General features: G+C 37.6%; 1 long non-coding RNA gene and 1 pseudogene across 2 annotated transcripts in view; one reads left to right on the top strand and one right to left on the bottom strand.

The window, feature by feature from the left end:
• Positions 1–3,040: 3,040 nt before the first annotated feature.
• LOC103567741 (AP-1 complex subunit sigma-1A pseudogene) lies at positions 3,041–3,734 on the bottom strand (annotated as a pseudogene).
• A 15,700-nt stretch (positions 3,735–19,434) lies between these two features.
• Positions 19,435–26,362, top strand: part of LOC139076475 (uncharacterized) — a 45,464-nt gene continuing 38,536 nt past the window's right edge. For both annotated transcript variants that reach the window (XR_011528120.1, XR_011528119.1), the window contains exon 1: positions 19,435–19,633. This is a non-coding gene — a long non-coding RNA (uncharacterized lncRNA). The remainder of the gene's footprint in view (positions 19,634–26,362) is intronic.

Genomic DNA, 26,362 nt, shown 5'->3' with positions numbered 1-26,362 from the left:
ATGTTTACATGATTACACATTTAATTATAATTTTAGTAAGGGCCAAGGGTAGAAATGCTGGAGGATAAAAGGATGGGGTAAAAGGGCTCTTGGCTTGACTCCAAGGACCAAGAAGGGCTTTATGAAGTAGTGGAGGAGCATCAAATCGCCCTTCCTTCCAATTAATTTCTAAAGCTTTAGGGATTAGGCATGATTCCAGGAAGGGTTTGAAACTCAATGACTATAACAGAATTCCTGTCATTCTGGCAGAATGGGGCATAAAAATAGAAATCATTTTGGCTTATTGGAAGACAAAGTTACATTTCTAACATTAGGAGAGATTTTGTACTCTGACTCAACTCTGATTCATACCTACTGTTCCTAAGTACCCTAAGGTGTTAAAAATGATTATGTCAGATTCATTTATTTCCCTTGTAGAAATAGCTGTATTTTTATAGGAAACTAGCCATTTCAAAACTAGTGAGTAAAGACTGCTTGAAAACCCTTTGGCTTTTGCTTCCTGCAAAATACACGGCCGACTCCTTAGTAGAGTCGTTAGGGATGCTTTTCATGATTTATCCCCAAAACTGTCTTCCCCCCCTTTCCTAGGCCTATACATCACTCTTTTGGACACCTTTAGCATTTTCAACATCCCAGGCTTCTATTCCTTTGACATGAAACCTGTTTTCAAAACTCTGTCATTCTATTCATGTGCTTTATTCAACCTCCATTGCCTTGTTTGCGTCTCCTAGCTTGTGTGTTCACTACATACGCCCAGGCTAAGGAGGATCTCCTTTGTGAGGCTTTTCCCCTCCAACCCACCTCAAATAAACTATTCATTTGCTACTTTACTGTTATAATGTAGCACTTTGTCTTATCACTAATTTAGCATTCTGAAGTATTAAGGCAAGTATCTGGAGACGAAAACCATACACTTTAGTTGTCTTCATTAACAACATTCACTCTACTATTGTTCACATTTCTATTTGATGTTTTCTTTTACCCAAATCTGATTTATTATGAAACTAAATTAATTTAAAACAATATAATGCTGCATACAACTGAAGTGTAGTCCCAAAGATATAGATTATTATTTCAATTATATTTATGATTTTGGAAAACGATTTATTTGCAGAAGTTATTGGAGCAGTTATGAGAGGTAATTTATAGTGATTAAGAGGCCAGGTTCTGAGACCAGGCTCTTTCAACTTGACTTTTAGATCTGCTACATACTAGCTGTGTGACTGAGCAAATGACTTCAACATTTTGTGTCTCCATTTCTTGATCTGTCAAATGGGAACATTTATAGTACCTGACATAGAGTGTTGTGGTAAATGGATGAAAAGAGATTAGAACAATGTCTGGCACATGGTAATCTCTCAGCAGCCTAATGATACTTTTCAAACAGTACCTCTCTACTCCAGATACTGCTCCTATTTCTATTTAGAGCTGCACTGGTTATTTCTGAATTAGTGCAAAAGGGTTGAGAAGAGTGGAGAAGCTAGCAGTGGAAGTGCGAGATTTTGAGTTTGGGAATGTTTGGATAAATTGTCTATAGTTAAGGGGAAGTTTAAATTGAAGAACGGTAAGAGGGAATATATACCTGGCTACATGGTACTGAATGTTAAGTATTTTCTGGCTTAAAGTAGTTTTGGTCAGTCAACTTGTGTCCCAGACTTGGAGACCACACTAAATTAACACAATAAAAGCTAAATAAATATATGCCATTGACATTATGAGGATACTGAGGACATAACTTATAACTTATTATTATAAATTATAACTTATATGACTTACTTTGGAAAATAAAATAGGAGGTAAACAAATAAGTAAACTCATCATACTCCTGGCATTGTGTTGATTATTTTACATGTACATGACAACACAAGAACAATCTTAGGAAATGGGTATCAATATCCTATTTTATATATAAGGAATATGAAGTTAAAAACATTTAAATCACTAGTTTAAGGTCAGATAAGAAGTGAAAGAGCCAGGATTAAAATCCTAATCAATCAAACTGTGTATATTTAATTCCTAAACAACCACATTACACGCCTGACAAAGTAGAAAATAAACAGACTAGATATACAGCAAATCCAGTTTTGCATAGGAAGGCTACATTTCCTCTCTATGAGATAAAGGCAGGCACCTTTAGTATTAACACATTAATATCGTGCTTCTATAATGTGCTGGCGTTGTGATGAGTCAGACTTTAAAATATGAAAATTCTAGTCTTTGCACGTAAGAAACAGTCTTTTGAGGCTTAGACCTCAAAGAACACTTAGAGAATGCTGCTGAAAGTAAAAGAAGGCAGAAAAGTGGAGCTAAAATGGTGAAGCATACTTAACCAAGAGCACAGTTTTGCATAATCTGAATTTACCTTCATCTGCACAAGGATGAAGAGAATGTATCTCAGCTTTCAGCTTTAGGAGAGTTAGATTATTCTGAAGGAATCAGAGACCCTTATGGCTTTCCCACTTGATACTCTTTACATATGACTCACTCCCCACACCCCAAATACTTTTCCTTTTATTTCAGAGGAAAGGAAATAAAGTTAGACACTTCCCAGCGCCTGCCCCCAACCTCCTGAGCTCCTGCCTCACCCAGAACACGGAGTGAAGGAGGGACAGGGCCTGTCTCCCATAAAGCCTGTGCTTCCTCCAGCCTCCTGTCCCGTCAAAGTGGCAAGGTTAGAAAAAAATGAACTATGTTGTTCCTCTCCTGGCACCCGGAGAGGTCCACTGCAGCCAAAAAGGAAGGGGGGAGGCAGATAAGGAAGAGAATTGCCTCTCAGGATCCAGAAGCCTCCCTCCCAGGCAGAGAAGCTGCCCAGGCTGCCTGCGGGGAGAAGTGCAGGCAGGTTATGAGGCAGGGAGAAGAGAAGAGCCCTAAAACCATTTCCCTTTAACCTGACGTATGTATATATTTACTGTTACAAGGGAGGGGAGGAAGTCTGGGCAACATTAGTTCTTCAGAGACAGGGAATGAAGGCTAAATAGCATCCCTGTTTTGTACCCAAATGGCAGCACATTTTTTTGCCTCCTAGCTCCTAAAAACTTCAGTGCGAAGAGGAGGGACAGAAGCTGCGGGGGGGGTGGGGGGGGGGTGGGAATGTTTGAGGGTCCTGAGCCCAGAGTTTACTCCCAAAGAAGGTGAGGCAGCAGAGGAGGGGCAGCTGGATGCCACCAAGAAAAGGGCCCTCGTGAGATGTGGGAGAAGCAGTCACGCATGCTCTGTCTCTCCTCCAGCTCCCACACCTCCTCCTGGCGAGGCGCAGGTGACCTGCCAGACTCGCCTCCTCCAGCACTCTGAAGGGTGACTCCTCCTCCCCTGTAGCAGGTCCGCCTGCTCCACTGCCTTCAGCACACACTTCTTGAAGGTGTCCTGGACATCACCTCCCATCAAAAACTCATCCAAGATGAAGGAGGCCTTCTCAAAGTTGAAGATGATGGCAGCTGGCACATGATGCCAAAGTATGAGTCGAGGAGTTCCACACATGGGTGGGTCAGCTCCAGTGTGACGAGCGCATAGTCTTGGCCCTCCATGGTGCAGCAGAAGAGGAGGCTGGCTTATCCCTTCTACACGACTTTGAGGTCCCTCCACGCCAGGAAGCTGCACATCTTGGGCTTGCAAGTCAGAACCACCTGAGGGAGCTCCCAAATGCTCTCCTTTTGCTGCTTGTCTGACGCGGCCAGGTAACATTTCTGCGGGCGCAACTTCCGCCCGCTGAACAACAGCACAAATCGCATCATCGCGCAGGCTCCGGCTCTGTGCGTACCTCCTGGGCCACCGTAGACACCAACTCCGCTACCTTTCTTATGCTTTTCTTCCACTTCTTCTCACCTGAAGCGCGACCGGTCCCCAGAAGCTTCCAAGACGTCTGGCTGTAAGTAATGAAAGGTCAGAATGGTATCTCCCTAGAGGCCAACAGTCTTTTGAAAGGCTAACTGCTCCCCTGCTGGCTTTATCTAGAGTGCACAAGTCAGGCTTGCTTGGGGCTTTGACATTGGGGGATCAGTTCTTACTGAAGACAGCTGACATTTCACTTTCCTCCATGAGCTTAACCATTTGGTGAATTGAGACATAATTTTCTTTTTTTAAAGATTGGCACCTGAGCTAACATCTGTTGCCAATCTTCTTTTTTTTCATTCTTCTTTCCAAAGCCCCCGAGTATAGTTGTATATTCTAGTTGTGAGTGCCTCTGGTAGTGCCGTGTGGGACGCCGCCTTAGCATGGCCTGCCGAGAGGTGCCACATCTGTGCCTAGGATCCAAACTAGTGAAACCCTGGGCTGCCGAGGCAGAGCATGTGAACTCAACCACTTGGCCACGGGGCCGGCCTTGAGACATAATTTTTATTCTGCAGTAAAGTTGTTATACATATATTCATATATAGAATTCACAGCAGCAACAGCAAAATTTGTTGTTGTACACATCTCATGTGTGTAGAAATCTTATGATGTAGACATCTCATGAATAAGCAAATACATCTTTTATCCAGTTTTCCAAAACATTTTTAGTACTGACTTAACATAATGGTAATTTAACTTGAATTGCTTTTGAATACACTTCAAAGTCATTCTTTCCTCATGATTGCTTGATTCTAGATTTCAAATTTGTCTTTGTATATAATTATAATCTCTGGAGTTTGTTTCACAAATGCAATGTCCGGTGGATTCTGTAAAGCTTGTATAAAATATAATTGAACAGTTTACACTATCGAGTATCTATTCTTCCAGTTAATCAAGGCTTTAAATAATGAACAAACTAATACTTCAATGGTAAAACAAAATCTTGTGTTATCTCTTGAAGAATGGAAGCTATGTAATTATATAAAGGTGAGCATGTGAGTTTTGGCATTAGAAGGCCTGGTTTGAAATGTTTACAAGTGGTGAGACTTTGGGAAATCATTTTGCTTAATTGTGTCTCACTTTGTTTATCAGTGAAAATGTACCTTCATCGTAGCATAGCTGTAGGTTATTGAATGATTTAAACAGATATTGCATCTGAAGAATTTAGCCTATTACTTGGTACATAGTTAGCATTCAGTAAACATTATTATTTGTTTATTCCATTCTCACAGAGAGATTTAGGGAGAAGGTTGGCCACATCGTTCAGTGAGTTGCCTAGCTTTATTTTTCCTGTTGCCAAAAATTACATGATAGGTCCAATTGGATACCAAAGCTGACTTCTACTGGGAGAACTGACTGTGAGATTTTCAGGAATTTTGGGAGTTGGTTGGTATGTTGGTAGCTTGAAGTTGGCTATGATGGGAGTATTTAGACCAATCAGCCCTGAAAGGCAGTTGCTAACCCTTTACCAAGGTGATACTGAAGTTAGCTTTGTTATCCAAATCAATTGTTTTCTTCTGTTCTGATCTACTGGTCAAATGTAAAGGATCTTTAGACAGGTTATAGAAAATATTTCATTCATCTAAAAAGAAAAGAAATTGGAAAGTTGGCAGTTTCTTATACTGTTAAATATTTACCTACAACTTAACTCAGAAATTCTACTCCAAGCTTTTCACCCAAGAGAAATGAAAGCGTACATCCACAAAAAGAATTGCATAAGAATTACCTAGCAATGTTACTCATAATGGTAAAAAAGAGAGTTCTCTCAACAGGAGAGTTATAAAGAAATTATGTTATATTCATACAAATGAATACTATACATTAATAAAAAAGAAATAAAGCATTGATGCATTAAACAAAATGAAAGAAGTGGGGCTGGCTCCAAGGCCTAGTGGTTAAGTTTGGCATGCTCCGCTTTGGCGGCTCGGGTTCCTGGATTCAGATCCTGTGTGCGGACCTACACCACTCATCAGCCATGCTTTGGCGGCAACCCATTTATAAAATAGAAGAAGATTGGCACAGATGTTAGCTCAGCGCTAATCTTCCTCAAAGAAAGAAAGAGGAAGATTGGCAACAGATGTTAGCTCAGGGTGAATCTTCCTCAGCAAAAAGAAACAAATAAACGTAAAACTCCAAAACACAAAGTGAAAGAATCTCACAGAAGTAGAGTTGATGGAAAGAAGCAGACAAAAAGAAAAGTGTATAGCATATGACTTATTTATGTAAAGATTAAGACCAGACAAAAATAATCTATGGTGAGAGAAATTCAAAGAGTTGTTGCCTTTGGAGGGTGGGTGGTGGTAGTGGTCGTAGTAGTGATGATTGACTCAAAAGGAGCATAACAGAAATTTCTAGGGTGATGAAAAAGTTCTCTGTCTTGAAATGAGTGTTGGCTACATAGGTATACATGTTTATCATATCTTATCAAAGTGTACACTAAAGATCTGTACATTTTACTCTCCATAAATTATATCTCAGTAAAGAAAAATAAAGCAATATATTTCGGAAGAAATGCTGATTGACACTAGATATGGGTGATGACCAAATTGATAATTAGAGAATAAAGTTAAGAATAATAAAGTTAACTCTGTTAGAAAATAGTCAATTAGAAAATAAAGTTAAGATAATTAGAAAATAAAGTTTTCTTTTTGGAAAGAAAAAAGAGGAGCAATTAGGTGTCCAGTTCATCTAATCCATCTTTCAGTCACTGTAATCTATTGAATTGTGACCTTGGACAATTTACTTAATCATAGGAATATTTTGGTTTCTCATATGCTAACATCAGTTTAAATATATTATTTACCTCAAAAGATAGTTGGCTGGACTAAATGAAATAATTCATCAAAAGAATTTAAGGTGCCTGGCATTTAGTAAATGATTAGTAAGTTATTTTATAGCTATTTTTGTGATTAGGAGACAAATATATAAAAGAAAAGATAAAAGTCAAAGAGAATATGCCCTGAATTTCCAACTGCATCTCATGAAAGTGCCAGAAAGAATGGATCAGATAGAATAAAGAGCTAATAGACCAGATTTCCCCTGAGCTGAACACAGAATCTTCAGATTGAAATGATCAAGGAAATGCCAAGTAAATAAGAAGAAACAAACCTAATCAATCTTGCTGCACTTTCGATTTTCAATTAAAAAGAGAGAGTATCACCCAAAAAGGGAGAGTGATATGGTTACTGTCAAATAAATGAGAGACAAATTGTCATCATCCTTCTAACCAGAAATAATGTATATTCTAGAAAACAATGGATTTGTGCCTTCTAATGCACATGGAAAATAATTTTAAACCCAAGCTTAAATGTAGGAATAAAACAAAAATTTACATGCAAGTACTCAGAAATTCACTTCTGACATTCTTTCCTTTTCTAGGAAGGAAAAAACCTTTACTATTTTATGTTTAATATTGGTAATAATGCAGAGGAGAGTGGGGTAAGCTTTGGGAGAGGGAGTGGAGGGTTAATTTAGTTCACTGTATTCTTCTAAAAGAATCGTTTTTATTATGATTACATATTACTTTCATAATTTCAAATAGATTTTAGATAGGTTAAGTAAAGGCATCATATAAGTATCACCTCTTTTCATCGGTTATCCTAAATTTAGTGTGTAGTATCATAATTTATCTCTTGTGCCTTGAGGAACATGAATCATGGCTAGTGCTACTGCTATATTTTACCTTTAGAGTTTAATAGAGGTAGAGATTAACATATTAATAAAATATATTGTTCTTAGGTGGTCAGTTTCATGTTTATTGACTGACATATACACCTCTGTAGCTATTACATACAACAAGATATAGAAAATGTCCACCCCACCAAAATTTCTTTTTGTCTCCTACATCTCATTCCTCCACACCTCCTTTCCTGCAGCCCCAAATCTGATTTCTATCACTAGAGTCTACTTTTGCCTGTTACTTGAATTTCATAAATCTTATATACATTATTTATTCTTTTGTTTCTGTCTTCTCAGGCTGTTTTTTAAAAAAGGTTTATCCATGTTGTTTTGAGTACCAGTAGTTTACTCTTTCTTTATAGTTAAGTAGTAATCCATTGTTTAAATATACCACGAGTTCTTATCCATTTATACATTTCTCTGTTAATGACCATTCGAGTTGTTTCACATATTTGGCTATTATGAATAAGGCTTGCCTAAAAATCCTTGTACGAATTTTTTGAGAATCTATATTTTCATTGTTCTTGGGTAAATGTTTAAGAGTGGAATTTTTGGCTCATAAGGTATATATATATATATATATAGCCATTTTTTATGTAATAACAACATGTTATTTTGTTATACGGCTAAGAAATGTCAAACAATTCTCCAAGATGTTTGTATCTCCTACCACCCCCATCAGCAGTGTGTGTGTGTTCTAGTTACTCCACAACTTCACCAACATTCTGCTAAACTTTTTAACTTTATGCGTTCTAATGAGTGCAAATGCTAGCTCGTTGTGATTTCAATTTGCATTATTCTGATGAGCAGAGATATTGAGCACTTTTTCACATGTTTACCAGTCATTTGTCTATCTTGTTTGGGGAAGTTTCAGTTCAAGTTTTTGCCCATATGTATTTTAGTTTTTTGCTGTCGTTTTTCATTGTTGATTTGTAAGTCTTTTTTCTTTAAAGATTGGCAGCTGAGCTGGCACCTGTTGCCAATCTTCTTCTTCTTTTTTGTCCTTCTTCTTCTCCTCCCCAAAGCCCCCCAGTACATAGTTGTATATTCTAGTTGTAGGTCCTTCTGGCGGTGCTATGTGGGACGCCGCCTCATCACAGCCTGATGAGCGGTGCTAGGTCCGTGCCCAGGATCCAAACTGGTGAAACTCTGGGCCACTGAAGTGGAGTGCGCAAACTTAACCACTCAGCCATGGGGCTGGCCCCTAAGAGTCTTTTATATATTGTGGATATATATTCAGAAAATGAGTCATTCCTCAGAAATATGTAAGACAAATAGGTTTTTTTTTCCTTTCTGTGGCTTGTCTTTTCCTTCTCTTAATGGTATTTTTTAATTAACTGTAATTTTAAATTTTAGTGATGTTCAACTTTTCATTGTTTTCTTATCTCAGTGCTTTTTGTGAGCTAATAAATCTTTGTTTACTTAGCAAGGCTTATTTCTTAAACCTTAGATTTTGGTGGAAATACTCTACTACTCTAAGTATTTTTCACATCTTACTGATTGTCCACATCCACCTTCTGACTCAAAGAATGATATGTGACAAAATAAAATAATCAATGAAACACTTTCCTACTAGATGTTTCTAAATAAGTCTGGTTGCTGTAAATGATTATTGAAATTCCAGAGCACCTCCACAATGTTTTAGTAGGTTATGTTTTTGTGGAGGACATTATATTTGAGCTATTTCTTTTAGAGAAGGAGAGAAAAAAATTCACATTTTAAGTCAAATTTTATACAAGCCATTTTATGTGGTTGTAAAACCCCAAATACACATCTGGTCAGCTAGGAAACTCTTTCAGCAGGCTAATGATGTAATTAAAAGCTACAAAAAATTTAATCTATAAAGTGTTTTAAGGCATTGATTATACAAATGCAAACTCATGTCTATTTTGCAGAATACATAGAGTTGCTACAGATGGATTTAAATTCATATTAAATATAAAAGCCCAAACCTTCTTGGCAATGTTGTTTTTTTCCTAAGAACCAAAGAGATACAGTTAGATAGAGTCATAAGCATTTTTACAGTAAAACATCCTGCACTTTCAAAGTGATGTTTGATTGTGTAACACAAGCAAAACAACATGTGAATTCATAATTGAACGTGGCATTGCTCTTTAGCACGTCTTTATACTTTCACCCAATGGTCAGATAATGCAAAAAGACAGATTTTAAAAAAGTAATCAGTTCCCCAAAACTTAAGAAATTCTGTGTCCAATGTTTATCTTTCTTACAATTCAAAACTCTGCCAGTAAAAAATCATTCATCCACTCCTATATCATATGTATTTTTAAAATGTATAAACCCATACTTTACACATAAGTTTACTATATTTTAAAGTATATGTGAATAACTAATATACAGATAGGTGATCATGCTTTATTGTTCTCCCCCTGATTTCTGAAAAGCAGCAAGTAGCATGTCATCCCAAGGTCAGAATTGTTAAACTAATATTTTCCTAAAGTGAACTAAAATCAATAATTGCTGATGTGCCTACAGTGGACTTACAGGAATCCCAAGGGAGATGTGTGGTCCCTGGTTTGATCCTAAAGTTCAGAGCCTTAATTTTGTTCTTCCCACTTTACTTGTAATAATCGCATTTTATAGTTACTTATTGAAAATGTCTGTTCATAAGTTGGAGTACTTAGAAATCTAAGCAGATTCAAGATCTTATATGTGTTCAATAAACCATGTCAGGCTTTCCAAAGCTTGGATTATTAATAGAGGTAGACCTTTATCAAGGACCCTTATATGGAGTAAGTTAGGCACCCCAGGAAGAGTGCAGACAGTAAAAGTAGTTAATGAAATAACTCTTTTATTTGTGAGCTGGTTGAAATTATTAAGCTTTTTAGTTTCTTATATTGTAGGCCAGAAAGGGCATATGACATGGCACAGAGATACTGCAAAACCTTGTATGGTTTACTCTTGGCTCTCGATATATCAGTTTTCATATATTTTTTTTCCCTTTGAACATGAAATGCTCACTTTTTAAAAGTGTTTTCAGAAGCATAATATTTAACCAATTTCGCACACCACAGCACAAGAAAGAATGTCAGCAATCACCTAATCTTCAGGTGTATATACCACGTAGCATAGTATATAAATTTCTTGGTTAGAATGTTGTCCTAGTTACACTAAAAATAAGAAATTATACCAGAAACATAGGCCAAATGTTAACTTTATATTGTTAAATAGTACAAGAGTGGGGATGATATGGCAAGGTTTAGTTTTAAGTATATTCTACATATCTTGATTTTGATTATTTATTTCAGCACATCTCATTCTTTCTCATCTCTTAGAGCATACAGGAGAAATAGTTGACACTATATAAACTCAACACGCATGCAAGGAAGAAGTAAAGAGTGCCTAGGGACATTAGGGAAGTCTTCAGAGAGCCTTGAGTTATGACCAGAAGGACAGTGGCTTTTTCCACATGGACAGGGCCGTTATAATTATTCTTTAGACTTTTCCCTCCAGCTGTTTTGTTAGTGATTTTTGTTTAAAGTATTGATTCTTATACTTGTAATATTTCTTCTTCCACACATACTGTGCACTTGGGAACACAGTTACTGGGTCAGTTCTACATCGGTTATTCTGGATGCCCCAATGGGGCAAGGGTGAGGAATTTATGAGGCTTTTCTCTTAGCCATGGCGCAGGAAAGTTTGTTCCCATAAACTTTCTCAAACTCCGTTTGGCAGAACACCTCTCTCTCTCATTGTTGTTAAATCTCCGGTGCCCACTTATTATACGTGCAAGGGTATAAGGAAAAAGGCATCTTTTTTATGTCTGGTCTAGCTCATCTTTTGTCTAAAACAATGACTTCTTATATTCTTTGTACAACTATAAGTAGATAGAAAAAAAATTCTGTGAAATGTCCATTTCAGGAATTTTCCTGAGGCACAGTGGGAAGTAGCTGAATCACCACCCCACCACTTCTTTTTGTGCACTCACTCAGCTCTCAGTGTAACCTGATTTAATTCTTCTTCAGCACTAATTACCATCTCTTTTTCCAATGAATAAGTTATATATTAAGGTTAGTGCAACTTCTAATGAACTGCACAGAAACAGAACTGTTAGTATATCTCATATTAAGACTTTTGAAAAAAATATATTTCCTAAATCTTGATATGGAGAAAAAGTACATATTAAATACTTATTTAATGTGTATTAAATGTAATCTTCCCATAACGTGCAAGTGACTCAATTTCAGCAAATCATGTTCGTGGAAATGGTAATATGAGATTTAAAAGATGAAATAGGTCTGTTAAATTGCAACTCATTTATGGGCTTTATTTCATGGGCTTTTTTGTAAGCAATTTTAATCGCAGAGCATATAAAGTTATTTCTAACCAACTGACAGAGAATCTAAAATGTAAAGTGGAAGAATGAATTTTTACTTAATGGATTGGTTTTAAGATTACTGTGTTTCCTAAAGAAGGCATTGTATCTAGTCATGTGACTTATATGCTAATTTTACAGACAAGATGCATGTTTTTATGTTTTTGCAAAAGGTAGGAAAAAAAGTAAACTAAGGAAAGTTTTCCGTTTTTAATCTTCCGGTAAATATTTAATAATTACTTGTGTATTGATTGCATGGAATGCAGTTCACCTTATGAAATAAAATACTTGATTTAAGCATCCAATGACTAAGAGTTTAGTTAAGAGTACAAAATAACTTATTTTTGTGTATTAGTTGACTCTCTATTTCAATTGGCTTAGCTTTCCCCTGACAATATTGAACTTTACCTGAGCCATTGGCTCCTAGAAAATAACAACAGTTAAGAAATGCCCTCCCCCACTGCCCTGTACCCACCCATTTTTTGTGTTCTAGAAAATGGCCTATTGCAAAGAACTACTTACTTAGATAAGGTTCATAGATGACCCTATTGTTTATATATGACAAGGCTAGACACAGATCCTCCAAATTCCCATTCTTTGGCTCATACATGAGTAGCTAAACCATTTGTGCCACTGAGCAATATGGCCAAAATACCCAGCAACCTGACTTGACCAAAATTTAGTCAGTTTTCTCTAGGATCCTGAACTTTGGTCCCACCTTTATGAGTCCCTCCTGAGAATCAGCTGAACTCACCAAAAAACATTCCTGATCAACTGTCTGATCACAGGTCTGCCCATCCCACTTCCCCACAAACAAGGTTCTAGCCTTGTTTACTGATCCCAATAAATAATAGTCAATTCTGCCTGACCTTTGAGAGTTTTGTAGATCTTAAAAGTTCAGAGAGTTCTCCCTACTGTCATAGTCCTACTCCCCCTATTACAGTAATCTTTTCTCCTTATCTAAGTCTGGATTTGGTTTTAATTGATAATCTCTTTTAAAATTATGATAAGTTTCTGACTTAAGAAAAATTGTTACAGACAATAATTCATGCAAACCCATCTGTACAAATCAGAAATAGAATGAGAATCACTCTCAAATTTTCAGAGTCTAACTTGCATATTTTTAGGAAGAAGGAGAATCAGAATAATTTAGTCTTCGTTTTAATGCCTGCCCAGGTTTCAAAACACTCAATTATATCCAATTTACTATTATAACTAAATGAAAAAACTAGTCAAGTGTCATAAAATTGAAGTAGAAAATGAAGCAAGCTCAAGACTTTGACTTTGCTAGAGTAGGCTAGGGATATTAGGGTGGAATGCCGATTTACATGTGGACCTTGGGAAAGCAGATGTGCTTTATTCTTGAGAGGAAAGTTCTAGTTGTAATCAAAGGCCCATCTGTATATAGGGTGTGACAAGTCAGAGAAGAAGACAGGAAGCCATCAAGTATACCTGGACAATTTCTTATATTATATCCCGAGAACCTAGCCCAAGGCATAGCACATAGTGTATTCTGACTCAGTATTTATGGAATCAATCTATAATGTCTTTTTTGACACAAGCAGACTTTATTTATTATTTTACTTCACTCAGAAAGCATGATGTCAGTTCTTGGAGTAAGATTGACAAAAGGGAGAATGCACGCATTTCTTTATTGAAGAGAGGAAAGGGGTTGTTAGGGAAACAGGAAAATGACAGGTGTGTGTCTTTACATCACTCATTTTCAAGTTTAATAACCAACTCTGAAGTTTATGCTTAGTCATTCTTGAGATGAAGTTTTGCATAGCAGTATGTATTTTCTGTTGTTTATATTTTTATTTTGAATTTATAAACTGTTGTTGTGACAGTGTTTTGTGAATTAGTAAATACAAGGTAGAATCCAAAAGTACAATCGAATATGACTAACAAATTCAAGATCAGAGTCAAGATCACTTTGTTGAGAACCACAGTCTTGACCCTGAAAAAGTTGCACCCCCAAAAGTAACATGATAAGGTCATTGTCAGTTGTAGTACTGGACACTCTTGTGTCCTCTTCATCTCAATATTCTTCCCTCATTTACATTTTCAAATTCTAGAAAATACGCACCTCTTATGATATTATTTATGTATGTAAATTTATTCTGAATGCTATGCACATACTTATCCTACAAAAGACCTTTCTTCCTCTAACCCTTTTCTTATTCCCTCCTACACTCTACTGGGTTGATAGTGTTGCTGCAAAGTTGTTGTCATTTGGAACCTCAGAACGTGACCTTCTTTGGAAATAGAGTCTTTACAGATGAAGTCAAGTTAGATGAGGTCATAGTGAATTAGGGTGAGCACTAAATCCAGTATGACTGTTGTCCTTATAAGAAGAGGGGAAGTTGGATGCAGAAACAGTGACATGTATGAGGAAAATCAAGGATTACCCACACCCACTAGAAGCTAGAAGAGGCGGGGAAGGATTCTTCTCTTGAGACTCAGGAGGAAGCATGACACCTTGATCTGGACTTCTGGCCTCTGGAACTGTCAAAGAGTAAATGTCTGTTTTAAGCCACCCAGTTGTGGTACTTTGTTACAGCAGCCAAAGGAAACTAATATAGATCCCGTATCCAAAAGAACCCTTGTACAGGGCGTTTAGGAAAGGGACTTTGTAAAGGTGAGTAAAAGGAGACCTCTAGGAACTCTCATCACTCGCAGGGGGCCGTATGCTTCTAAGGGCTGACAGCGAGTGTTTTTGGCTTTGAAGGATAGCATCACTGATTCCTTCTATTAAAGGAGAACAGAGTTTTCTATTTTTTAATACGGTCTGATTTAGCTAAGGTAACAATAGTTGCTGTAACACATCCAAAAAATATTTAATGACTTAAAAATGATAAAAACAATATTTCTCGGGGCTGGCCCCGTGGCCGAGTGGTTAAGTTCGCGCGTTCCGCTGCAGGCGGCCCAGTGTTTCGTTGGTTCGAATCCTGGGCGTGGACATGGCACTGCTCGTCAGACCACGCTGAGGCAGCGTCCCACATGCCACAACTAGAAGAACCCACAACGAAGAATACACAACTATGTACCAGGGGGCTTTGGGGAGAAAAAAGGAAAAAATAAAAAAAAATCTTTAAAAAAAAAAAACAATATTTCTCACTCATGTAACTGCCCAAAGCAAGTATTCCTGACTGGAAGCCTATTCTCCTCCAAATGTAAATTCAGGAACCCACAGTTCTTCTCTTGTTTCGCTCCAACATCAACACATGGCTTCAAATTCAATATGGAAGGGGAGAGAATGACAGTGTAGGAAGTTTTTAGTGGGTCAGATCTGAAAGTCATACACATTTTAGTAACTATTTCATAGCCAGAACTCAGATTGCTTTGTTACAACTAGGGATCCAGTAAAGGATCTGGAGAATTGTAGTCCATATCTTATGCCCAGGAAGTAGAGAAAGTAGGTTTGGTGAAGGGTTAGCTAATCTTTGCCACAGGGTCAATCCATTTCAATAAACAATTACTGGGCAATTATGATGAACCAGGAACCTGTGCTGTCAGTCTATAACTCAGGAGTTATTGGGGATTGTCTCTAATTCAGAATTCATAATAATTTAAGCAAAGGTTAAATGATTCTTACTATAGTAACTATTAAACATAAGATTGATATTATACTACATTTTCTATTTTCTATTACTATTTAGGTTTTAAATTTTAATTTAGTTTCACCGATATATTCTTGACATTTAAAGTTATTCCACATTTTAATTCTCTCCATACAGACTTTCTGAATTTTTTTTTTTAAAGATTGGCCTTGAGCAACATCTGTTGCCAAATCTTTTATTTTTTTTTCTTCTTCTTCTCCCCAAAACCCTGCATTACATGGTTGTGTATTCTCATTGTAGGTCCTTCCAATTCTGCTATGTGGGATGCCACCTCAGCATGGCTTGATGGCTGGTGCTAAGTTGGTGCCCAGAATCTGAACTGGTGAACCCCAGGCCACTGAAGCGGAGCACACGAACTTAACCACTCAGCCACAGGGCCAGCCCTTGAAATTTTTAAAATAAAAATCACCCTAGTATGGATACAAGAGAGAGATTAAGCAATATTTAAATATGTAGTCACTTCCAATGCATAATCACACTAGTCATATTAAATTAGTGATTAAAAATTGGACAGCAGGGGTAAAGGAAATGGGAAATTTTAAGCCTCAGAGAGCCAATTGAAAGAACCTCAATGTCAGCTGTGACGTTTGAAAACATTGTTTACAAGAGTTACTCTAGGTAATGTTACAGGAAAATGTCGTTTTGCAATATCTGGTGATCTTAGCCTAGGACTGAGTAGTCTTGAACATCAGAAACGTCTTTTTTTTTTAGGAAATACTTTTTGTCTCAGTGATGGGCATAGACTAAATCATCTCTTGGTTTGTGAGAGCTGAAGTTGTTGACTGAGTAATTTACACTCTCCCGTTGTAGCGTAGAGGGCTTCAGACAGGTGTCTTCACTCTTCTGCTGAGCCGGGACTGACAGGTGCTGAGGAGGCAGCCCCTGCAAGATTTGGACATAAAATTTGGAGACAGAACTGAACTCAGCAGGGCTTTGACACAAAGTGACACAATTATCATTTTAATCTCTTGTGTTTAAATTAAGAGATTAAGAAAGAGACTGCAGAGTTTATTTTCAGAGTGTTTTGATCAATGGACTTATTTTTGGCAGTTCTGAGACATGCCTGGAACAAAATGTGTTTCTCTCTCTTTCTCTTTCTCTCTCTGAAAATTGTCTTTCCAGCCCTTTATCTTAGAAGAAGTTATATTTTATATGGAAGTGAAAAACTGAAGAGTTCATTGTTGTATATTAGTGTCATATTTGTAATAGAAAGTAAAACATCTTCTACTAAAACCATAGTCGAAGGCTGAGTTAAGTTTGTGATTAAAGAAGAAACAACCCTGAAGTAAATGGTAATTATACACAAACAATTTTTTAAAAATGTATCTAAGAAATATAGTATGTACTGTGGGTAAAAAAAGGTTACCACTATCCTATTTCAGGCTTTAGCTGTCAGTACCCATCCGAAGTGATGCTGAAATTTGGTTTCATGAAGTAAACAAGCAAGTGGCAGAGTCTAAAACTCAAAATGCCTAGGTAGAAGTAGTTTGAGAGACAATGGGAATGACAATAATCCCAAGCAGAAAGGCTGCAATTCTTATTTTCTGTTATCAAAGAGATGGACAAAATGCTTTTTGTTGTACTTTGTGGTATAAACCATGTATCTAACATGACTGTACATTGTGAGATTTGGTGGGGAAAATTCAGGATGTTGGTGGGTTGTTAGCTTTTTCCCTTCTTATGGATTCAGTAATATCCTGTAATAAAGATACAGACTTGAGTTGAAACTGACTTATTGGAAAGAAAAGGCATTATTTTTTGCCTCTGGCCAACCTCCAAGGATGGCTGAGAGTGTAATCACCTGGATCCTTGTTGCAATGAAAAAGCTAAATTATTTAACAAAAAGCTTATTAGTTAGTGAAGTTGAAGAAGCCAGAACCAAAATTGGCAATCAGATTGAGATATGGGAGAAGCCTGATTCCCACAGTCACTTTGCATGAATTTCCTTTTATATACTACCAGGCAGACACAGGAGACAATTATGTTTATGGTATAAGTACAGATAGCAGGGACAAGTGCAGGTTAACTGCGCCTCCCCATCCCAAACCATTGTTTCGAATCGTCCAAAGCGGATGCCTCAGTGGAGGTCATTAAATTGAGGGCTAGGGAAGTGAGTGTATAACTGAGAATTGTTGCTAGGAAACAGATACTCCACGTTCCAGCCTTAGAATCAGGAAACATGGCTCACTGCGATATCTGGCTTTAAGGGAGTTGCTTTCCCAGTTGTCTGGGATTAAGAGATTGTGTTTGGTCTTTCACTTAGCGGTTTCAACACCCCATTCACACTTGCTCTCCTCACACACAAATGAAGACATATGCACACAAACCCTCAAGAAGTGAAATGATAAGGAGAATCAACACTCAGAATATGCATCCTTTCCAATTCCCATCTCAGGTGTGGTTGTGGATAACACTAAATAAGGGACTCCTCTCAGAGGCCAGAACCAAGAGGCATAGTGGCTGAGATAGGAGTAATGGACGAAGAAGCATCTTCCAGAAATATACCTAGGAATCATTCCACTATAAGGGTGAAAAGTTCATAATATTCTTTCAAACAGGATATGAGTGTGAAGCAATGAGCACTTTGCTTTGTTTCCAATTCATTCCTTTCTCCAATGTTTTTTTTTCACTGTCATATTATTATCATTATATATATATGTATTTTTGGTGATGAAGATTGGCCCTGAGCTAACATCTGTTGCCAGTCTTTTTACTTGAGGAAGATTGTTGCTGTGCTAACATCTGTGCCAATCTTCCTCTCTTTTATGTGGGATGCCACCACAGCATGCCTTGATGAGTGGTGCTGGGTCCATGGCCGGGATCCAAACCTGTGAGCCCCGGGCCGCTGAAGCAGAGCATTCGAACTTAACCACTAAATCACCAGGCCAGGCCCTACTGCTGTATTATTTTTATCCTCCATTTTGTGTTGTATTGATTGAGGGTAATTAATATTTATTGAAAGATCTCCAGATCACATGGAGACATGTGTTGACTTGAAAAGATCACACTTTACCTGGAAAGGGAGATAGATGCAGTGTCAGGGTGAAACTTTAAGGAGGGGATTAATGATTGCTACATTGTCAGAAACATTTTTGGAAACATATGTATGGGAAGGAGGGTATATACAGATATCTAAAGTATAATTTTCAAAAACGTTAAATCATAGTTCTCCTGTAACTATAAACAAATATTTCAAGAAATTTATTCCACACATCAGGTACTAAGAGGAACAGTAAGATATTAACATAGGTCCAAAGAGCATTTCAGATATCATAAGCAATTAAATAAAGGACTGTTAGCACAAGAGTGCTGACTTTGATATAAAACTGGTGAGTGTCCTACAGAGTCATAAACTATAGTCTTTGCTTTTGCCACTGGACAGGAGTCATTTCCACCTCTGTTGGCAAAGTCTCCAGCTTAACATGCTATTTTACTAAGTCTGGGACCTGTGATCAATAGATCAATTGACAAAGGACATTTCCCACTTTGAATATCTCATAATTTTATTTGTCACTCATACCTCAGTAAACCTGGGGGGAAAAAAAGCAAAAAGTAAAAGTCCATTCCCTGAAGACTTAGTTTGGGATCCCTGTGTGATGTTGAAAGAACAGATCACCTTTTTTTTTGGCCTTATTTACAAGTTTTGGATAACTTTATTATCATTGGGTGGATCAGAGGTTTTTGGTTAGCTGATTTTAGCCAAATTACATTATTCTATTTTTGTTTTAAGACTGATGCCCTCATTTTCCTTATGGGAATCAGCTCACCCTGTCCATGTGGCTTCAGGGACTGAACCAACTGTGAGGACTAACTGTGTTAGTTCATAAAACTAAGAGAAAAAGAGCATTGCTTTCAGTTTGGCCAACCGACCTGTTCAGGGGTAAGGAAACCAAATATATTTAATTGTCCATCCAGAAGAGGTGTAGTTATTATTAGTAGTAGTAGTCCTAGAATTTAGAGTTTTGAGAGTTTCTGCAAACATATTGCTGCCAAGAGAGATGAACCTACTTCATAATAGTCAACTCCAGGAAGAGGATCTGAGCATTAGAAGACTAAAACTTGTCTGTGGTGATATTATTGGAGCTTTGTGGCAAACCAAGCCTGAATCCTGAAATCTCTGGACTTTGCAGTTATGTGAAATAAGATATTTCCTTAATTTTCAATCAAGGTAGACTGGCTTTTCTTTTAACTGATACTAAAAACTTCCTTAGAATGGATACATGGAAATTTTACTTTCTAATCTTTGTGTCTTAGAGAATATCTTCATTTCGTCTTCTGACTTAATTGAGAGTTTAGTAATATCCTCCGATCAAAATTTTGTTCTTCCCGAATTTTAAAGACATTTATAATTAGTCTGGAAATGGAGGGAAATACTTGGGTTAAATTTAATTGCTCCAGTGTAGAGGACCTGCTTTAAAAAATCTGGAAGACTTTTCCATGTATTTTTTTCTCCTTGAAATTCTGAAATAAAGTTTTCAGTAATGAATTGTTTACACTCATCCTGCTTGCCCTTCTGCATGCCATTTGAAATTAAAGACCCCTGTTTTCCTTCAAGTCGGAGAAATTCTTGATTAAAAAAATTCCTTTTTTTTTGGTTTTGGTCTCACTTTCTGAGTTACGTATTTTAATTTCTGGTTTGATTCTCTCTTGCCTTTTCTTTCTTTTTGACTTACCCCATGTTTCTTTTTGCAATATATTCTTGGAGGTTTCTCCAAATTCACAGTCGAAATCACCCTGACGACTGCATCATTCTTTTTTAGGATGGTGGTTAAATATTTTTATGTACCCTTAAATTGCATTTTCTATTCCAACCACATCCCTCTGCTGGACCACTCAGCTTGTTTCTCCCAGTACAAGATTTAGCCTAGACAACCTGTATATAAAATGCTCTTCTACTTTTACATAATTAATTCCTACTTGACCATCATATTTCAAATAATATAGCACATTCTCAGGGAATTCTTCTTTAATTCTAAGGATGTTTTTGCTGTTGTTAAATCTGTTACTTTATCTTCATTGCATGTAACTCTTTTTAAATGTGTTAATGTGGTTATTTAATGATTTTTCTTCAACTAATTTTGCACTTCAGAAGAAAAATGACATGTCTGATTACAGACTATTGTAATACCAGTCTGGAATGTTATAGATGTATGTGTAATGGATGAAGGAATGAATTGTGACATGGGGAAGAAAGTTCCTTTTTTATTTCAGCCTCCTGTTCAGTTCTTGTTCTGTTCTTCTTAAAATAAATACTCTTTAGGGATCTCTGTCATTGTTATGGTTAGTGATTGATTTCTTAAGCCCCCAGCTTCACAGTCCCCATTAATGGAATGTTTGTATTTTTATTTTTTAATACTGAGATATTTTCTCAGTAACTATCTAGAAGCTAGATAGAAGCTTATCTAGATTTTCTTTGTATTCCAAACTGTGATCTCAGTATCATTCTTGTTATCATTTTTAATTTCTCTCTCTTTCCTCTAAGCATGGTATGCCTGACTTCATCTTTCCACAAATGATGTGAGGAATTCTTCATTGGCTATTCTTACAGTAGCTTTATCATCAAGGGGTCAAAGTTCAGTCTGAGAACATTGTCTTGATCACCCATGATGACGCTTGTAGTAGCACGTCTCCTCATTTGTAGAATGTGTAGCTGCCATTTTTACATTTCTGAATTATGACTGCGTCTCGCAACATGTGCATTTGTTGATCCCATAAATCTTTCTATATATCTCATATAAGCTTCGCAGAAATGAGGAATCTGAAATTCAGAGAATTTAAGCAAACTCCTCAATATCCCTCAGTTGATAAGTGATTGAGCTAGCTTACTCATGCAAGTCTCTTTAGAATGGAAATCAATTTGGAAATCAAAGTTTGCCTGTGTCACTTACTGCCCTGCTTAAATTCTTCCGTTGTTCCCTATCACCTAAAAGGTTAAGTCTAAATTCTTACGCGTGGTACATAAGCCCTTTCATGAATCGGCCCCTTTTTATAGGTCCTGCTTCATTTCTTTCTATTTTACACCACAAACTTCTTACAAAATGCTTCACACAATATACCATTTCACAGTTCTTTTCTTTTATTCATATGGTTTCTTTTGACAGAAATGCTGGCTCCACATTTTTCTTCAAGCTTTATAGTTCTCTTTCTTCAAACCTCGGCTTATTTCTGCTCTTGATGCTTTCTGAGAATGCCTGGGTGGTTTAAGTGTTCTTCTTCTGTGCTCCACAGCCCTCTGGATGTTTGCCATCTTAAGTGTACTATATTACATAGAAGCCAGGGATATTTTGTTTTGTCTTCTCCACCAGGATGTAAACTACTTGAGGAGAGCACCTCTCTTTTTATCGTTTCAGGATTACTATTTTACCAGGCTTGTTATGTAATTGATATAAAATACATAATATATTGAACTAAATTATTTAATAAAACCTGAAGCAAGGAAGGGAAGACAGAGTCTGACTAGGGGAAAAAGGGACTGGATTATAGTTAGCATGAGTCTAGTTAATTTGTATGTTAATTAGAGGTGGAGGAGTCCTACTGGAGGGGGGCATATTTTCAAAATTTTCAAGAAAATCATCAATTTCAAAGTGACGTAATACTGATGATGATGAAGATGATGATAACTTTTACTTAATACTTACTTATTCTAGGCTTAACTGGTAATGTATTGAGTAATGTATTTCTTACAACAGCATGCAACAGAGGCACACTGAATATCCCAATTTGCAAGTGAGGAAGTTGAAGAACAGCAATGTTAAAAAAATTATGGAACAATGCAGGTTGAGTAAATGATGAAAATGGAGACCAAAACAGTGCATTCTGACCCTCCACTCCACAAATAGGCTATTCATGGCTACCTAGTGGCCACAACACCAGAGCTTTAGTGTGTCAATTTACGTATAAGATTAACTTTAACAGAGATTTCTAGCATGATGACAATAACTTGAAGAAGTCAGATAAGATTAGTGCTCCCAGTGATCAAAGCAAAACTGAAACAAACAATTTCAGAAGGTCTAAACTCTATGTTCAGAAAATTGTTACAACTGAGAACTGTATGCTTTCATGGTATATTAAGAGAATTGTTATAACAAATGTAATCACAAGAGGGCATTTTCGTAGTCCAATGGAGTTCTCTTTGGAGAATAGACTTAGCTTTGGAAGTCAGTGGGAAGTAAGAATATTAGAGGTGAGTCTTATTTATTATTTGGTTGCTTAGCAACTGAACCTTCTTAGAATTGGTAAATTCCTATTTTCCAAATCTTGGCTGGTTACAAAGCCTGTTACTATCAAGGCTAAAAATGCTTGCCCTCATGGAAGCGGAGGCATAGGTTCATGGCATTGGCTTGAGTAATCAGGTACAGGTAGTTAAATGTTTTAATTTGGTGATAGTGACAGAAGGAATCAAGGAGAATGGAGAATTTTTTCTGATAGTAATAGCCTTGCGTTTCGGGGAAGTACCAGGTATCATACCAGCTGTGGCCTCTGCTGAATTATCAGCTGTAGAAGTGACAACACGCAGCCTTCAGCAGTAGCAACTCACTGATTTGGTTCTATTGTGTGAGTGGAATTGTGATTCTGCCTGCATTCTCTCTTTTTTATCTCCATATTCTGAATATGTTTTTCTACTCTACTTTGATGTTTTGTAAACTAGTATTATTTTAATGCATTCATTTTCTTCAAAAATCAGTCTGAATTTATTACCATTGCTAGTGTGAAACAACTGTGACTAATATAGACACTGAAACTAACAGATTCTCCGGTAAATTGGGGAATCAAGAACTGATTTTCTAGTTTGCATAAGAATGAAGGAAATAAAACAATCTAGTCAATATTATAGGCTGAGGCTATGGCAGCCAGTGGCAAAGTATATAATTAACATATAACTTATTACCTACCATGACATTAAACTTTTGGGGAATAGAGTTGTTACTGACATAAAATCTGAAAGTCGTAGGGAAAGGTGACTGCTTCTCATGGCAGCTGATGACTTAAAGACAGAAGATGAACTCAGATTTCTAACTTTACACCTCAGGGCATGAAGTCGGTTTCAGGATTTTATGATTGTGCTAAAATAATTGTGAGGCTCTTGTAACTATTTGTCGGCGAAAACTAGGGTTCAAAACAAAAGAAATCATCCCTCAGAAAGTGATCCTAGCAGTTGCTATATCCTTGAGGCAGTCTGGAAAAAAGAAATCATTTTAGTTATGTTCCCAGAGAACACTTATTCTAAGGAATCAGTAAATAGGTATTACAAGGTGAAAAGGAGATCTTGAATAGACATAGAATTTAAAAGTGCAGGAAGGAGCCGTCACCACCAGGGCTGGAGGAAAAGTGGGAAGATATTAGGGTTATTAAAACCTAGAAGCTTGCAAGAGGAGCCCCTACACAGGGAGGACTCCAACCTCTCAACAGGAGCTGGCGCTTTGTTAGTGCTGCTGCCTGCGGAGACCAGAAGACAGTCCCCTTGAAGCTGATGCTCAGATATTTGAAGTCCGGCTGGGCCTGTCACCTTTGAAGGGGCAAAATGAAGCTGATACTGGGAGAGTAGAAAACAACAAAACTGGAACTAAATGCAAGTGCGAAGTAAAAAATCACGAAGATGATGCTGGTAGGAAGGAATAAATCTCCTCAACTACTGCCTTCTCTTGTCTAATCTCTTACTAGCGCCCCCTATTGATGAAACCTACCATGGAATCAGCTGGCAAAAAAACAAAAACAAAGCAGCTCTGAGTTTCCAGTACACCAAGCAGAGTGTAAAAGGGTGGATGTTGGGGGCTGGCCCGGTGACAAAGTAGTTGGGTTCGCGGGCTCCGCTTCGGTGGCCTGGGATTTCGCCAGTTCTGATCCTGGGCGCAGACCTGGCACCACTCATCAAGCCATGCTGAGGCAGTGTCCTGCATAGTGCAACTAGAAGGACTTACAGCTAGAAGATCCAGCTAGGTACTTGGGGGCTTTGGGGAGAAGAAGAAGGAAAAAAAGAAGATTGGGAACTGATGTTAGCTCAGGTGCCAATCTTACAAAAAAAAAAGGGTGGATGTGGAACTGTGAGACCAAGGCTGAGTAGACAGCACATATGACGACTTACTGTGTTAACTGAATTTGCCAGTTCTTGTATGTGAAAATTAATTGATCAGTAAAGAATGGAGATCTAAGAAGTAGAATGCAGAAAATGTGTGGACTGAGGGAACTTCCCACCTTTCCTTTTGGCCTTTTTGGATTTGGAAGATGTAATATTACTTATTTCAGTACGCTTCTCTTACTCGTTTACCAGGTGATCCAAAAACCTACCAACCCCGAATATTGCCAAGGACAAGAAAACAAGCTCCACTTGGTCCAAAACACAAAGCAAGTAACTCTTAAGAGGTATTGCAAGAATGGACTGCTTTATGGAAGATAGAACAAGCCTCATTCTTAAAATCATAGAGAAGACTCTTTGGAGAAATACTGCTTGACTGACTCCCTTCTGAACTCCGAATGAAAAGGCCAATGATTGATTAGGCAGAACTTTCATGAGATTATCTGATCATCTGCACATGCATTACAGTGCATCACTATAAGGCTTGCATTGCAGATTAGAAGTGGGATTTTGGAACAAGGCAGGAATAGGCTCTGAAGGGAAGGCTAATTTGCATGAGCAATTGGATCACCCTTCAGAATGTCAAATGTTTATCCCTGCATGTCTCTCGGTCCACACCTATAAAGCAAGAAGGTCATTGTGGCTTGAAGGGAGTAAAGCAAGAGAAGGAGGGGGAGACTTTTTAGCTGAGTCCACTGTGTCCAGTATTTGTTCTGGCCAAGGCCTATTAGATGTGATAAATTCTCTGGATTCAGTTAGTTTATGAAACAGATCAAACGTACATTTGTTTTCAGATAATTTGAAAACAAAAGTCAAACAAAGAGCTGTAATTGTTCAACTCCTTAGCTAATCTCTGGGCCTTCAAACCTACATTAACGATGAGAAGCCTGCTTAATTAGTACCATCTCCCAAATGAGACATCCTTTCCAATTCTCCTCTCTATGGCCGTGAAGGACAGTGGACCAGGGAAGTCTTCCTGAGAGCAGACCTGGGGCAGGCTGACTGGCTAAACAAATGAATTATTCCACTACCAAGTGAGGACGATCTTTTTAAATAAATGTTGATTTGTAGGGAATGCTCTGCCACTTGTATGACATGACCATCTTTCCTTTCTCTTTTTTTCACAATTGTACCATTGTATTGTAATGGTTTTAATGGGGTTGATAAATTTATCCACTTGATATATATGCCTTAGTTTCTTTTTGTATCATCGTTTTTAGTCAATTGAACAAGAAATCTGCTTTGAATTTTGGGCAACTTGGCTGAGGCCCGTTTAACTAACCAACTTCTCCATAGACAGGGGGATAAGATTGCTCTGAGGATTAAATGTAACAGAGCATTTATCATAGTTCTGAGCAACAGTAAGCAGTAAGTCAGTGAGAGTTGACAAATAGAAATGGCAAGCAGTAGTATATATTGGAGTATATGAGGAAGCCATTTGGTGTAAACCTAATTCAACTTGACTCTGTTTTTTCCAAAAGGGCCTGACTGTGCCTGTTGAGCATGCATTGTATATCTGCTTTAAACGTTTCCTATGGCAAGAACAAATGGCCTTAAGATAAAGGTGCAACTTCCCCCCACACTGGAATTTCCTTAAGGATAAGCATCTTTCCTTAGGCTAGGAACTGATTGCTGCGCTCACCTTTGACTACCCAGCTCACCTGTGACCACCCAGCTCGAGACAACAGACCTGCCACCCTGCTGTGTCCACCGAGACAGCAGACCTACCTGCTGTGTCCATCAATCGCTGTGCCAACAGAGCAGGCTCACGACTATTGTAAAAGGGACATTTCAATCATATGTGAAACATTCTCTTTGGGGGTA

The sequence above is a fragment of the Equus przewalskii genome, chromosome 16 (genome assembly GCF_037783145.1).
Source record: "Equus przewalskii isolate Varuska chromosome 16, EquPr2, whole genome shotgun sequence".
In the NCBI taxonomy this organism is placed as follows: Eukaryota; Metazoa; Chordata; class Mammalia; order Perissodactyla; family Equidae; genus Equus; species Equus przewalskii.
The sequence above is the reverse complement of the archived record's forward strand: the minus strand, read 5'-3'. Positions and strand labels throughout refer to the sequence as shown.